At 46.0% G+C, this 15616-nt stretch overlaps 7 non-coding genes across 7 annotated transcripts; all 7 read left to right on the top strand.

Annotated features, from left to right (window-relative positions):
* Positions 1 to 367: 367 nt before the first annotated feature.
* On the top strand, positions 368 to 558 carry LOC130316005 (U2 spliceosomal RNA). The gene has a single exon (XR_008863409.1). It is a non-coding gene; the product is annotated as a U2 spliceosomal RNA (small nuclear RNA).
* Positions 559 to 2645: 2087 nt separating this feature from the next.
* Positions 2646 to 2836, top strand: LOC130316006 (U2 spliceosomal RNA). Its single transcript, XR_008863410.1, has one exon. It is a non-coding gene; the product is annotated as a U2 spliceosomal RNA (small nuclear RNA).
* A 2087-nt stretch (positions 2837 to 4923) lies between these two features.
* Positions 4924 to 5114, top strand: LOC130316012 (U2 spliceosomal RNA). The gene has a single exon (XR_008863415.1). It is a non-coding gene; the product is annotated as a U2 spliceosomal RNA (small nuclear RNA).
* A 2089-nt stretch (positions 5115 to 7203) lies between these two features.
* On the top strand, positions 7204 to 7394 carry LOC130316008 (U2 spliceosomal RNA). The gene has a single exon (XR_008863411.1). It is a non-coding gene; the product is annotated as a U2 spliceosomal RNA (small nuclear RNA).
* A 2086-nt stretch (positions 7395 to 9480) lies between these two features.
* LOC130316009 (U2 spliceosomal RNA) lies at positions 9481 to 9671 on the top strand. Its single transcript, XR_008863412.1, has one exon. It is a non-coding gene; the product is annotated as a U2 spliceosomal RNA (small nuclear RNA).
* Positions 9672 to 11758: 2087 nt separating this feature from the next.
* Positions 11759 to 11949, top strand: LOC130316010 (U2 spliceosomal RNA). The gene has a single exon (XR_008863413.1). It is a non-coding gene; the product is annotated as a U2 spliceosomal RNA (small nuclear RNA).
* A 2085-nt stretch (positions 11950 to 14034) lies between these two features.
* Positions 14035 to 14225, top strand: LOC130316011 (U2 spliceosomal RNA). Its single transcript, XR_008863414.1, has one exon. It is a non-coding gene; the product is annotated as a U2 spliceosomal RNA (small nuclear RNA).
* Positions 14226 to 15616: the final 1391 nt, after the last annotated feature.

Genomic DNA, 15616 nt, shown 5'->3' on the forward strand with positions numbered 1-15616 from the left:
TGTTGGTTTGATACCGTTTGGGGACAGCCAAGGAGGCATCTGCAGGCAACAAAGGTAGGTGTGTGCTTGTGTGTGTGTTTCCTATGCAGATCCTAAGCCCAGTGTCACATGCAAGTAGGAGGAGTAAGAAGGGTTCCTGGCAAATCCGGGTTATGGATTGCATTTAAAAAGGCCCCGTGGGAGTGCAATGGGCCCCTGTCTTGCTGCTTAGCAATAATGGTATGGGTTTAGGTTCTGCTGTGTGTACTGGTGGTTGACTGCCCCCCAGCCCAGAGTGTGCATGGAAAATTGTCTGGCAGCCTCCCTGACAGCAAGCAGTGATAGTGCCCATGAAGGGGACCTTGTTGGGCCCGCCCCTTTCACGGTTATCGCTTCTCGGCCTTTTGGCTAAGATCAAGTGTAGTATCTGTTCTTATCAGTTTAATATCTGATACGTCCCCTATCTGGGGACCATATATTAAATGGATTTTTGAGAACGGGGGCCGATTTCGAAGCTTGCTTCCGTCGCCCTATGCATTGACCCGATATGGCAGTATCTTCGGGTACAGTGCACCACCCCCTTACAGAGTTAAAAAGAAAGATTCCTACTTTCATTGCTACCTGCTTGCTGGCTAGCCAGCTAGCCAGCCCTGTGGGCCTTGCTGCTGCTGCAGCCAAAAAACAAAAGGTGGTGCTGCTGCTGCTTCTGCTGCTTCTGCTTCTGCTTGTGTCTGGCCCCTGTTGGAGCGTCCAGGCACAGGACTTCTGCTGCTGCTGACTAAATGGCCTCCTTAATTGGATCATTTGAGTAGCCAGCACACCTGTGCAGGTAGGGCATGACATGATAGGCAGCTGCCTTGATAGCGGGTGGGTGCTGAATGTTCCTAATTGACAAAATAAGATTAATGCTTATGAAGAAATATAAAATCTCATCCCTTCCCCAATATCGCGCCACACCCCTACCCCTTAATTCCCTGGTTGAACGTGATGGACATATGTCTTTTTTCGACCGTACTAACTATGTAACTATGTAACATAACATGGGGGGGGGGGGTCTCCTGGCTGTTCACACAGGTGTGTCATTGCTGTACATTGACCATGCATTGCTTCTGTGGTATTGCAAAGGCAAAGACAAATGCTTCCAGCCATCCATTGCACTAATGGATTGGTCATCAGCTGGCTGTCTATGTCCCGCATCAATATAGACCAAAGTACAGAGGGTTAGGCTATGCTATTGTGCACCTACCTGATGCATCAGAAGGTGCGAGGCCCTTGCTAAATTCTGTGCACAGACTTTGAGATCTATACTTTAGACTGTATCTAAACCTGCTCCAACATGGACTGACATTCTGGCCTACTTTCAGCCGATGCGACTTGTCTGTCGCTGAACAGTCGCTTTTTATGTATTCAGCACCTATGTATAATGTTGTAAAAATGCTCTAGAAGCTAAAGTCGCAGAAATGTCACACATATTTGGCCTGCAACTTTCTGTGCGACAAATTCAGACAGGAAAAATCAGTATAAATCCTTAGAAAATTATCCCCCAGTGTCTCCATCTGCTGGCGGTATTGAATAAGCATTGCTGCACTGATGGGGTATGCATTAGACGAAAAAAAAGAAGAAAAAGAAGAATAATACGCCCAGAAAAGAGGCGAAAAGGAGAAAAACGTAAAAAAACGTGAAAAAAAAGTAAGAGGAAGAGAAGGGAAAAAAAGGTGGAAATGGGTTTAAAAGTGATTTCGGCGGAGAAATATATATATATATATATATATATATATATATATATATATATACGCGCACACACACACATATATATAAACGTATTCTCCGTTGAGATATTGCAGCCGCTGCTGTGTCCAGGCCCAGGAGCCTTAGCACTGTGCTGTGATGTCACTCAATACCACTGACATCACTAGGTGTAAACAACATCTCTCCTTTGCTGTGTATGTGACTATGGAGCTGTTTGGTGATGTCGTCTATTATGGCCTTCATAGAAGCAACAGGAGATTGTTGCATCCATCTAGAACCCTCAGAACTACAGTGCTATGATGTCACTCACTTCCACAGGCCTTGCAGAGTGTAAACAACAACAACCCAGCTTTGTTGTGTATGTAACCATAGGGATTTGTGATGTCACCTAGAACCTTCACAGCAGCGACAGCTTTATGAGGAGCATCAGCACTGCTCTGCCTGAGCAGAACCATCACCGCCATAGGTTGTCAAATAACCCGGATTTAACCCACACAGGTAAGTCCAATGGGGTGCAGGCATGTCCTCTATGCTTACAGCTTCCCGTGGGTGTTGGTTTGATACCGTTTGGGGACAGCCAAGGAGGCATCTGCAGGCAACAAAGGTAGGTGTGTGCTTGTGTGTGTGTTTCCTATGCAGATCCTAAGCCCAGTGTCACATGCAAGTAGGAGGAGTAAGAAGGGTTCCTGGCAAATCCGGGTTATGGATTGCATTTAAAAAGGCCCCGTGGGAGTGCAATGGGCCCCTGTCTTGCTGCTTAGCAATAATGGTATGGGTTTAGGTTCTGCTGTGTGTACTGGTGGTTGACTGCCCCCCAGCCCAGAGTGTGCATGGAAAATTGTCTGGCAGCCTCCCTGACAGCAAGCAGTGATAGTGCCCATGAAGGGGACCTTGTTGGGCCCGCCCCTTTCACGGTTATCGCTTCTCGGCCTTTTGGCTAAGATCAAGTGTAGTATCTGTTCTTATCAGTTTAATATCTGATACGTCCCCTATCTGGGGACCATATATTAAATGGATTTTTGAGAACGGGGGCCGATTTCGAAGCTTGCTTCCGTCGCCCTATGCATTGACCCGATATGGCAGTATCTTCGGGTACAGTGCACCACCCCCTTACAGGGTTAAAAAGAAAGATTCCTACTTTCATTGCTACCTGCTTGCTGGCTAGCCAGCTAGCCAGCCCTGTGGGCCTTGCTGCTGCTGCAGCCAAAAAACAAAAGGTGGTGCTGCTGCTGCTTCTGCTGCTTCTGCTTCTGCTTGTGTCTGGCCCCTGTTGGAGCGTCCAGGCACAGGACTTCTGCTGCTGCTGACTAAATGGCCTCCTTAATTGGATCATTTGAGTAGCCAGCACACCTGTGCAGGTAGGGCATGACATGATAGGCAGCTGCCTTGATAGCGGGTGGGTGCTGAATGTTCCTAATTGACAAAATAAGATTAATGCTTATGAAGAAATATAAAATCTCATCCCTTCCCCAATATCGCGCCACACCCCTACCCCTTAATTCCCTGGTTGAACGTGATGGACATATGTCTTTTTTCGACCGTACTAACTATGTAACTATGTAACATAACATGGGGGGGGGGGGTCTCCTGGCTGTTCACACAGGTGTGTCATTGCTGTACATTGACCATGCATTGCTTCTGTGGTATTGCAAAGGCAAAGACAAATGCTTCCAGCCATCCATTGCACTAATGGATTGGTCATCAGCTGGCTGTCTATGTCCCGCATCAATATAGACCAAAGTACAGAGGGTTAGGCTATGCTATTGTGCACCTACCTGATGCATCAGAAGGTGCGAGGCCCTTGCTAAATTCTGTGCACAGACTTTGAGATCTATACTTTAGACTGTATCTAAACCTGCTCCAACATGGACTGACATTCTGGCCTACTTTCAGCCGATGCGACTTGTCTGTCGCTGAACAGTCGCTTTTTATGTATTCAGCACCTATGTATAATGTTGTAAAAATGCTCTAGAAGCTAAAGTCGCAGAAATGTCACACATATTTGGCCTGCAACTTTCTGTGCGACAAATTCAGACAGGAAAAATCAGTATAAATCCTTAGAAAATTATCCCCCAGTGTCTCCATCTGCTGGCGGTATTGAATAAGCATTGCTGCACTGATGGGGTATGCATTAGACGAAAAAAAAGAAGAAAAAGAAGAATAATACGCCCAGAAAAGAGGCGAAAAGGAGAAAAACGTAAAAAAACGTGAAAAAAAAGTAAGAGGAAGAGAAGGGAAAAAAAGGTGGAAATGGGTTTAAAAGTGATTTCGGCGGAGAAATATATATATATATATATATATATATATATATATATATATATACGCGCACACACACACATATATATAAACGTATTCTCCGTTGAGATATTGCAGCCGCTGCTGTGTCCAGGCCCAGGAGCCTTAGCACTGTGCTGTGATGTCACTCAATACCACTGACATCACTAGGTGTAAACAACATCTCTCCTTTGCTGTGTATGTGACTATGGAGCTGTTTGGTGATGTCGTCTATTATGGCCTTCATAGAAGCAACAGGAGATTGTTGCATCCATCTAGAACCCTCAGAACTACAGTGCTATGATGTCACTCACTTCCACAGGCCTTGCAGAGTGTAAACAACAACAACCCAGCTTTGTTGTGTATGTAACCATAGGGATTTGTGATGTCACCTAGAACCTTCACAGCAGCGACAGCTTTATGAGGAGCATCAGCACTGCTCTGCCTGAGCAGAACCATCACCGCCATAGGTTGTCAAATAACCCGGATTTAACCCACACAGGTAAGTCCAATGGGGTGCAGGCATGTCCTCTATGCTTACAGCTTCCCGTGGGTGTTGGTTTGATACCGTTTGGGGACAGCCAAGGAGGCATCTGCAGGCAACAAAGGTAGGTGTGTGCTTGTGTGTGTGTTTCCTATGCAGATCCTAAGCCCAGTGTCACATGCAAGTAGGAGGAGTAAGAAGGGTTCCTGGCAAATCCGGGTTATGGATTGCATTTAAAAAGGCCCCGTGGGAGTGCAATGGGCCCCTGTCTTGCTGCTTAGCAATAATGGTATGGGTTTAGGTTCTGCTGTGTGTACTGGTGGTTGACTGCCCCCCAGCCCAGAGTGTGCATGGAAAATTGTCTGGCAGCCTCCCTGACAGCAAGCAGTGATAGTGCCCATGAAGGGGACCTTGTTGGGCCCGCCCCTTTCACGGTTATCGCTTCTCGGCCTTTTGGCTAAGATCAAGTGTAGTATCTGTTCTTATCAGTTTAATATCTGATACGTCCCCTATCTGGGGACCATATATTAAATGGATTTTTGAGAACGGGGGCCGATTTCGAAGCTTGCTTCCGTCGCCCTATGCATTGACCCGATATGGCAGTATCTTTGGGTACAGTGCACCACCCCCTTACAGGGTTAAAAAGAAAGATTCCTACTTTCATTGCTACCTGCTTGCTGGCTAGCCAGCTAGCCAGCCCTGTGGGCCTTGCTGCTGCTGCAGCCAAAAAACAAAAGGTGGTGCTGCTGCTGCTTCTGCTGCTTCTGCTTCTGCTTGTGTCTGGCCCCTGTTGGAGCGTCCAGGCACAGGACTTCTGCTGCTGCTGACTAAATGGCCTCCTTAATTGGATCATTTGAGTAGCCAGCACACCTGTGCAGGTAGGGCATGACATGATAGGCAGCTGCCTTGATAGCGGGTGGGTGCTGAATGTTCCTAATTGACAAAATAAGATTAATGCTTATGAAGAAATATAAAATCTCATCCCTTCCCCAATATCGCGCCACACCCCTACCCCTTAATTCCCTGGTTGAACGTGATGGACATATGTCTTTTTTCGACCGTACTAACTATGTAACTATGTAACATAACATGGGGGGGGGGGGTCTCCTGGCTGTTCACACAGGTGTGTCATTGCTGTACATTGACCATGCATTGCTTCTGTGGTATTGCAAAGGCAAAGACAAATGCTTCCAGCCATCCATTGCACTAATGGATTGGTCATCAGCTGGCTGTCTATGTCCCGCATCAATATAGACCAAAGTACAGAGGGTTAGGCTATGCTATTGTGCACCTACCTGATGCATCAGAAGGTGCGAGGCCCTTGCTAAATTCTGTGCACAGACTTTGAGATCTATACTTTAGACTGTATCTAAACCTGCTCCAACATGGACTGACATTCTGGCCTACTTTCAGCCGATGCGACTTGTCTGTCGCTGAACAGTCGCTTTTTATGTATTCAGCACCTATGTATAATGTTGTAAAAATGCTCTAGAAGCTAAAGTCGCAGAAATGTCACACATATTTGGCCTGCAACTTTCTGTGCGACAAATTCAGACAGGAAAAATCAGTATAAATCCTTAGAAAATTATCCCCCAGTGTCTCCATCTGCTGGCGGTATTGAATAAGCATTGCTGCACTGATGGGGTATGCATTAGACGAAAAAAAAGAAGAAAAAGAAGAATAATACGCCCAGAAAAGAGGCGAAAAGGAGAAAAACGTAAAAAAACGTGAAAAAAAAGTAAGAGGAAGAGAAGGGAAAAAAAGGTGGAAATGGGTTTAAAAGTGATTTCGGCGGAGAAATATATATATATATATATATATATATATATATATATATATATATACGCGCACACACACACATATATATAAACGTATTCTCCGTTGAGATATTGCAGCCGCTGCTGTGTCCAGGCCCAGGAGCCTTAGCACTGTGCTGTGATGTCACTCAATACCACTGACATCACTAGGTGTAAACAACATCTCTCCTTTGCTGTGTATGTGACTATGGAGCTGTTTGGTGATGTCGTCTATTATGGCCTTCATAGAAGCAACAGGAGATTGTTGCATCCATCTAGAACCCTCAGAACTACAGTGCTATGATGTCACTCACTTCCACAGGCCTTGCAGAGTGTAAACAACAACAACCCAGCTTTGTTGTGTATGTAACCATAGGGATTTGTGATGTCACCTAGAACCTTCACAGCAGCGACAGCTTTATGAGGAGCATCAGCACTGCTCTGCCTGAGCAGAACCATCACCGCCATAGGTTGTCAAATAACCCGGATTTAACCCACACAGGTAAGTCCAATGGGGTGCAGGCATGTCCTCTATGCTTACAGCTTCCCGTGGGTGTTGGTTTGATACCGTTTGGGGACAGCCAAGGAGGCATCTGCAGGCAACAAAGGTAGGTGTGTGCTTGTGTGTGTGTTTCCTATGCAGATCCTAAGCCCAGTGTCACATGCAAGTAGGAGGAGTAAGAAGGGTTCCTGGCAAATCCGGGTTATGGATTGCATTTAAAAAGGCCCCGTGGGAGTGCAATGGGCCCCTGTCTTGCTGCTTAGCAATAATGGTATGGGTTTAGGTTCTGCTGTGTGTACTGGTGGTTGACTGCCCCCCAGCCCAGAGTGTGCATGGAAAATTGTCTGGCAGCCTCCCTGACAGCAAGCAGTGATAGTGCCCATGAAGGGGACCTTGTTGGGCCCGCCCCTTTCACGGTTATCGCTTCTCGGCCTTTTGGCTAAGATCAAGTGTAGTATCTGTTCTTATCAGTTTAATATCTGATACGTCCCCTATCTGGGGACCATATATTAAATGGATTTTTGAGAACGGGGGCCGATTTCGAAGCTTGCTTCCGTCGCCCTATGCATTGACCCGATATGGCAGTATCTTCGGGTACAGTGCACCACCCCCTTACAGGGTTAAAAAGAAAGATTCCTACTTTCATTGCTACCTGCTTGCTGGCTAGCCAGCTAGCCAGCCCTGTGGGCCTTGCTGCTGCTGCAGCCAAAAAACAAAAGGTGGTGCTGCTGCTGCTTCTGCTGCTTCTGCTTCTGCTTGTGTCTGGCCCCTGTTGGAGCGTCCAGGCACAGGACTTCTGCTGCTGCTGACTAAATGGCCTCCTTAATTGGATCATTTGAGTAGCCAGCACACCTGTGCAGGTAGGGCATGACATGATAGGCAGCTGCCTTGATAGCGGGTGGGTGCTGAATGTTCCTAATTGACAAAATAAGATTAATGCTTATGAAGAAATATAAAATCTCATCCCTTCCCCAATATCGCGCCACACCCCTACCCCTTAATTCCCTGGTTGAACGTGATGGACATATGTCTTTTTTCGACCGTACTAACTATGTAACTATGTAACATAACATGGGGGGGGGGGGTCTCCTGGCTGTTCACACAGGTGTGTCATTGCTGTACATTGACCATGCATTGCTTCTGTGGTATTGCAAAGGCAAAGACAAATGCTTCCAGCCATCCATTGCACTAATGGATTGGTCATCAGCTGGCTGTCTATGTCCCGCATCAATATAGACCAAAGTACAGAGGGTTAGGCTATGCTATTGTGCACCTACCTGATGCATCAGAAGGTGCGAGGCCCTTGCTAAATTCTGTGCACAGACTTTGAGATCTATACTTTAGACTGTATCTAAACCTGCTCCAACATGGACTGACATTCTGGCCTACTTTCAGCCGATGCGACTTGTCTGTCGCTGAACAGTCGCTTTTTATGTATTCAGCACCTATGTATAATGTTGTAAAAATGCTCTAGAAGCTAAAGTCGCAGAAATGTCACACATATTTGGCCTGCAACTTTCTGTGCGACAAATTCAGACAGGAAAAATCAGTATAAATCCTTAGAAAATTATCCCCCAGTGTCTCCATCTGCTGGCGGTATTGAATAAGCATTGCTGCACTGATGGGGTATGCATTAGACGAAAAAAAAGAAGAAAAAGAAGAATAATACGCCCAGAAAAGAGGCGAAAAGGAGAAAAACGTAAAAAAACGTGAAAAAAAAGTAAGAGGAAGAGAAGGGAAAAAAAGGTGGAAATGGGTTTAAAAGTGATTTCGGCGGAGAATATATATATATATATATATATATATATATATATATATATATACGCGCACACACACACATATATATAAACGTATTCTCCGTTGAGATATTGCAGCCGCTGCTGTGTCCAGGCCCAGGAGCCTTAGCACTGTGCTGTGATGTCACTCAATACCACTGACATCACTAGGTGTAAACAACATCTCTCCTTTGCTGTGTATGTGACTATGGAGCTGTTTGGTGATGTCGTCTATTATGGCCTTCATAGAAGCAACAGGAGATTGTTGCATCCATCTAGAACCCTCAGAACTACAGTGCTATGATGTCACTCACTTCCACAGGCCTTGCAGAGTGTAAACAACAACAACCCAGCTTTGTTGTGTATGTAACCATAGGGATTTGTGATGTCACCTAGAACCTTCACAGCAGCGACAGCTTTATGAGGAGCATCAGCACTGCTCTGCCTGAGCAGAACCATCACCGCCATAGGTTGTCAAATAACCCGGATTTAACCCACACAGGTAAGTCCAATGGGGTGCAGGCATGTCCTCTATGCTTACAGCTTCCCGTGGGTGTTGGTTTGATACCGTTTGGGGACAGCCAAGGAGGCATCTGCAGGCAACAAAGGTAGGTGTGTGCTTGTGTGTGTGTTTCCTATGCAGATCCTAAGCCCAGTGTCACATGCAAGTAGGAGGAGTAAGAAGGGTTCCTGGCAAATCCGGGTTATGGATTGCATTTAAAAAGGCCCCGTGGGAGTGCAATGGGCCCCTGTCTTGCTGCTTAGCAATAATGGTATGGGTTTAGGTTCTGCTGTGTGTACTGGTGGTTGACTGCCCCCCAGCCCAGAGTGTGCATGGAAAATTGTCTGGCAGCCTCCCTGACAGCAAGCAGTGATAGTGCCCATGAAGGGGACCTTGTTGGGCCCGCCCCTTTCACGGTTATCGCTTCTCGGCCTTTTGGCTAAGATCAAGTGTAGTATCTGTTCTTATCAGTTTAATATCTGATACGTCCCCTATCTGGGGACCATATATTAAATGGATTTTTGAGAACGGGGGCCGATTTCGAAGCTTGCTTCCGTCGCCCTATGCATTGACCCGATATGGCAGTATCTTCGGGTACAGTGCACCACCCCCTTACAGGGTTAAAAAGAAAGATTCCTACTTTCATTGCTACCTGCTTGCTGGCTAGCCAGCTAGCCAGCCCTGTGGGCCTTGCTGCTGCTGCAGCCAAAAAACAAAAGGTGGTGCTGCTGCTGCTTCTGCTGCTTCTGCTTCTGCTTGTGTCTGGCCCCTGTTGGAGCGTCCAGGCACAGGACTTCTGCTGCTGCTGACTAAATGGCCTCCTTAATTGGATCATTTGAGTAGCCAGCACACCTGTGCAGGTAGGGCATGACATGATAGGCAGCTGCCTTGATAGCGGGTGGGTGCTGAATGTTCCTAATTGACAAAATAAGATTAATGCTTATGAAGAAATATAAAATCTCATCCCTTCCCCAATATCGCGCCACACCCCTACCCCTTAATTCCCTGGTTGAACGTGATGGACATATGTCTTTTTTCGACCGTACTAACTATGTAACTATGTAACATAACATGGGGGGGGGGGGTCTCCTGGCTGTTCACACAGGTGTGTCATTGCTGTACATTGACCATGCATTGCTTCTGTGGTATTGCAAAGGCAAAGACAAATGCTTCCAGCCATCCATTGCACTAATGGATTGGTCATCAGCTGGCTGTCTATGTCCCGCATCAATATAGACCAAAGTACAGAGGGTTAGGCTATGCTATTGTGCACCTACCTGATGCATCAGAAGGTGCGAGGCCCTTGCTAAATTCTGTGCACAGACTTTGAGATCTATACTTTAGACTGTATCTAAACCTGCTCCAACATGGACTGACATTCTGGCCTACTTTCAGCCGATGCGACTTGTCTGTCGCTGAACAGTCGCTTTTTATGTATTCAGCACCTATGTATAATGTTGTAAAAATGCTCTAGAAGCTAAAGTCGCAGAAATGTCACACATATTTGGCCTGCAACTTTCTGTGCGACAAATTCAGACAGGAAAAATCAGTATAAATCCTTAGAAAATTATCCCCCAGTGTCTCCATCTGCTGGCGGTATTGAATAAGCATTGCTGCACTGATGGGGTATGCATTAGACGAAAAAAAAGAAGAAAAAGAAGAATAATACGCCCAGAAAAGAGGCGAAAAGGAGAAAAACGTAAAAAAACGTGAAAAAAAAGTAAGAGGAAGAGAAGGGAAAAAAAGGTGGAAATGGGTTTAAAAGTGATTTCGGCGGAGAAATATATATATATATATATATATATATATATATATATATATATACGCGCACACACACACATATATATAAACGTATTCTCCGTTGAGATATTGCAGCCGCTGCTGTGTCCAGGCCCAGGAGCCTTAGCACTGTGCTGTGATGTCACTCAATACCACTGACATCACTAGGTGTAAACAACATCTCTCCTTTGCTGTGTATGTGACTATGGAGCTGTTTGGTGATGTCGTCTATTATGGCCTTCATAGAAGCAACAGGAGATTGTTGCATCCATCTAGAACCCTCAGAACTACAGTGCTATGATGTCACTCACTTCCACAGGCCTTGCAGAGTGTAAACAACAACAACCCAGCTTTGTTGTGTATGTAACCATAGGGATTTGTGATGTCACCTAGAACCTTCACAGCAGCGACAGCTTTATGAGGAGCATCAGCACTGCTCTGCCTGAGCAGAACCATCACCGCCATAGGTTGTCAAATAACCCGGATTTAACCCACACAGGTAAGTCCAATGGGGTGCAGGCATGTCCTCTATGCTTACAGCTTCCCGTGGGTGTTGGTTTGATACCGTTTGGGGACAGCCAAGGAGGCATCTGCAGGCAACAAAGGTAGGTGTGTGCTTGTGTGTGTGTTTCCTATGCAGATCCTAAGCCCAGTGTCACATGCAAGTAGGAGGAGTAAGAAGGGTTCCTGGCAAATCCGGGTTATGGATTGCATTTAAAAAGGCCCCGTGGGAGTGCAATGGGCCCCTGTCTTGCTGCTTAGCAATAATGGTATGGGTTTAGGTTCTGCTGTGTGTACTGGTGGTTGACTGCCCCCCAGCCCAGAGTGTGCATGGAAAATTGTCTGGCAGCCTCCCTGACAGCAAGCAGTGATAGTGCCCATGAAGGGGACCTTGTTGGGCCCGCCCCTTTCACGGTTATCGCTTCTCGGCCTTTTGGCTAAGATCAAGTGTAGTATCTGTTCTTATCAGTTTAATATCTGATACGTCCCCTATCTGGGGACCATATATTAAATGGATTTTTGAGAACGGGGGCCGATTTCGAAGCTTGCTTCCGTCGCCCTATGCATTGACCCGATATGGCAGTATCTTCGGGTACAGTGCACCACCCCCTTACAGGGTTAAAAAGAAAGATTCCTACTTTCATTGCTACCTGCTTGCTGGCTAGCCAGCTAGCCAGCCCTGTGGGCCTTGCTGCTGCTGCAGCCAAAAAACAAAAGGTGGTGCTGCTGCTGCTTCTGCTGCTTCTGCTTCTGCTTGTGTCTGGCCCCTGTTGGAGCGTCCAGGCACAGGACTTCTGCTGCTGCTGACTAAATGGCCTCCTTAATTGGATCATTTGAGTAGCCAGCACACCTGTGCAGGTAGGGCATGACATGATAGGCAGCTGCCTTGATAGCGGGTGGGTGCTGAATGTTCCTAATTGACAAAATAAGATTAATGCTTATGAAGAAATATAAAATCTCATCCCTTCCCCAATATCGCGCCACACCCCTACCCCTTAATTCCCTGGTTGAACGTGATGGACATATGTCTTTTTTCGACCATACTAACTATGTAACTATGTAACATAACATGGGGGGGGGGGGTCTCCTGGCTGTTCACACAGGTGTGTCATTGCTGTACATTGACCATGCATTGCTTCTGTGGTATTGCAAAGGCAAAGACAAATGCTTCCAGCCATCCATTGCACTAATGGATTGGTCATCAGCTGGCTGTCTATGTCCCGCATCAATATAGACCAAAGTACAGAGGGTTAGGCTATGCTATTGTGCACCTACCTGATGCATCAGAAGGTGCGAGGCCCTTGCTAAATTCTGTGCACAGACTTTGAGATCTATACTTTAGACTGTATCTAAACCTGCTCCAACATGGACTGACATTCTGGCCTACTTTCAGCCGATGCGACTTGTCTGTCGCTGAACAGTCGCTTTTTATGTATTCAGCACCTATGTATAATGTTGTAAAAATGCTCTAGAAGCTAAAGTCGCAGAAATGTCACACATATTTGGCCTGCAACTTTCTGTGCGACAAATTCAGACAGGAAAAATCAGTATAAATCCTTAGAAAATTATCCCCCAGTGTCTCCATCTGCTGGCGGTATTGAATAAGCATTGCTGCACTGATGGGGTATGCATTAGACGAAAAAAAAGAAGAAAAAGAAGAATAATACGCCCAGAAAAGAGGCGAAAAGGAGAAAAACGTAAAAAAACGTGAAAAAAAAGTAAGAGGAAGAGAAGGGAAAAAAAGGTGGAAATGGGTTTAAAAGTGATTTCGGCGGAGAAATATATATATATATATATATATATATATATATATATATATACGCGCACACACACACATATATATAAACGTATTCTCCGTTGAGATATTGCAGCCGCTGCTGTGTCCAGGCCCAGGAGCCTTAGCACTGTGCTGTGATGTCACTCAATACCACTGACATCACTAGGTGTAAACAACATCTCTCCTTTGCTGTGTATGTGACTATGGAGCTGTTTGGTGATGTCGTCTATTATGGCCTTCATAGAAGCAACAGGAGATTGTTGCATCCATCTAGAACCCTCAGAACTACAGTGCTATGATGTCACTCACTTCCACAGGCCTTGCAGAGTGTAAACAACAACAACCCAGCTTTGTTGTGTATGTAACCATAGGGATTTGTGATGTCACCTAGAACCTTCACAGCAGCGACAGCTTTATGAGGAGCATCAGCACTGCTCTGCCTGAGCAGAACCATCACCGCCATAGGTTGTCAAATAACCCGGATTTAACCCACACAGGTAAGTCCAATGGGGTGCAGGCATGTCCTCTATGCTTACAGCTTCCCGTGGGTGTTGGTTTGATACCGTTTGGGGACAGCCAAGGAGGCATCTGCAGGCAACAAAGGTAGGTGTGTGCTTGTGTGTGTGTTTCCTATGCAGATCCTAAGCCCAGTGTCACATGCAAGTAGGAGGAGTAAGAAGGGTTCCTGGCAAATCCGGGTTATGGATTGCATTTAAAAAGGCCCCGTGGGAGTGCAATGGGCCCCTGTCTTGCTGCTTAGCAATAATGGTATGGGTTTAGGTTCTGCTGTGTGTACTGGTGGTTGACTGCCCCCCAGCCCAGAGTGTGCATGGAAAATTGTCTGGCAGCCTCCCTGACAGCAAGCAGTGATAGTGCCCATGAAGGGGACCTTGTTGGGCCCGCCCCTTTCACGGTTATCGCTTCTCGGCCTTTTGGCTAAGATCAAGTGTAGTATCTGTTCTTATCAGTTTAATATCTGATACGTCCCCTATCTGGGGACCATATATTAAATGGATTTTTGAGAACGGGGGCCGATTTCGAAGCTTGCTTCCGTCGCCCTATGCATTGACCCGATATGGCAGTATCTTCGGGTACAGTGCACCACCCCCTTACAGGGTTAAAAAGAAAGATTCCTACTTTCATTGCTACCTGCTTGCTGGCTAGCCAGCTAGCCAGCCCTGTGGGCCTTGCTGCTGCTGCAGCCAAAAAACAAAAGGTGGTGCTGCTGCTGCTTCTGCTGCTTCTGCTTCTGCTTGTGTCTGGCCCCTGTTGGAGCGTCCAGGCACAGGACTTCTGCTGCTGCTGACTAAATGGCCTCCTTAATTGGATCATTTGAGTAGCCAGCACACCTGTGCAGGTAGGGCATGACATGATAGGCAGCTGCCTTGATAGCGGGTGGGTGCTGAATGTTCCTAATTGACAAAATAAGATTAATGCTTATGAAGAAATATAAAATCTCATCCCTTCCCCAATATCGCGCCACACCCCTACCCCTTAATTCCCTGGTTGAACCGTGATGGACATATGTCTTTTTTCGACCGTACTAACTATGTAACTATGTAACATAACATGGGGGGGGGGGGTCTCCTGGCTGTTCACACAGGTGTGTCATTGCTGTACATTGACCATGCATTGCTTCTGTGGTATTGCAAAGGCAAAGACAAATGCTTCCAGCCATCCATTGCACTAATGGATTGGTCATCAGCTGGCTGTCTATGTCCCGCATCAATATAGACCAAAGTACAGAGGGTTAGGCTATGCTATTGTGCACCTACCTGATGCATCAGAAGGTGCGAGGCCCTTGCTAAATTCTGTGCACAGACTTTGAGATCTATACTTTAGACTGTATCTAAACCTGCTCCAACATGGACTGACATTCTGGCCTACTTTCAGCCGATGCGACTTGTCTGTCGCTGAACAGTCGCTTTTTATGTATTCAGCACCTATGTATAATGTTGTAAAAATGCTCTAGAAGCTAAAGTCGCAGAAATGTCACACATATTTGGCCTGCAACTTTCTGTGCGACAAATTCAGACAGGAAAAATCAGTATAAATCCTTAGAAAATTATCCCCCAGTGTCTCCATCTGCTGGCGGTATTGAATAAGCATTGCTGCACTGATGGGGTATGCATTAGACGAAAAAAAAGAAGAAAAAGAAGAATAATACGCCCAGAAAAGAGGCGAAAAGGAGAAAAACGTAAAAAAAACGTGAAAAAAAAGTAAGAGGAAGAGAAGGGAAAAAAAGGTGGAAATGGGTTTAAAAGTGATTTCGGCGGAGAAATATATATATATATATAATATATATATATATATATATATATATATATATACGCGCACACACACACATATATATAAACGTATTCTCCGTTGAGATATTGCAGCCGCTGCTGTGTCCAGGCCCAGGAGCCTTAGCACTGTGCTGTGATGTCACTCAATACCACTGACATCACTAGGTGTAAACAACATCTCTCCTTTGCTGTGTATGTGACTATGGAGCT

The sequence above is a fragment of the Hyla sarda genome, unplaced genomic scaffold, assembly GCF_029499605.1.
Source record: "Hyla sarda isolate aHylSar1 unplaced genomic scaffold, aHylSar1.hap1 scaffold_1896, whole genome shotgun sequence".
NCBI lineage: Eukaryota > Metazoa > Chordata > Amphibia > Anura > Hylidae > Hyla > Hyla sarda.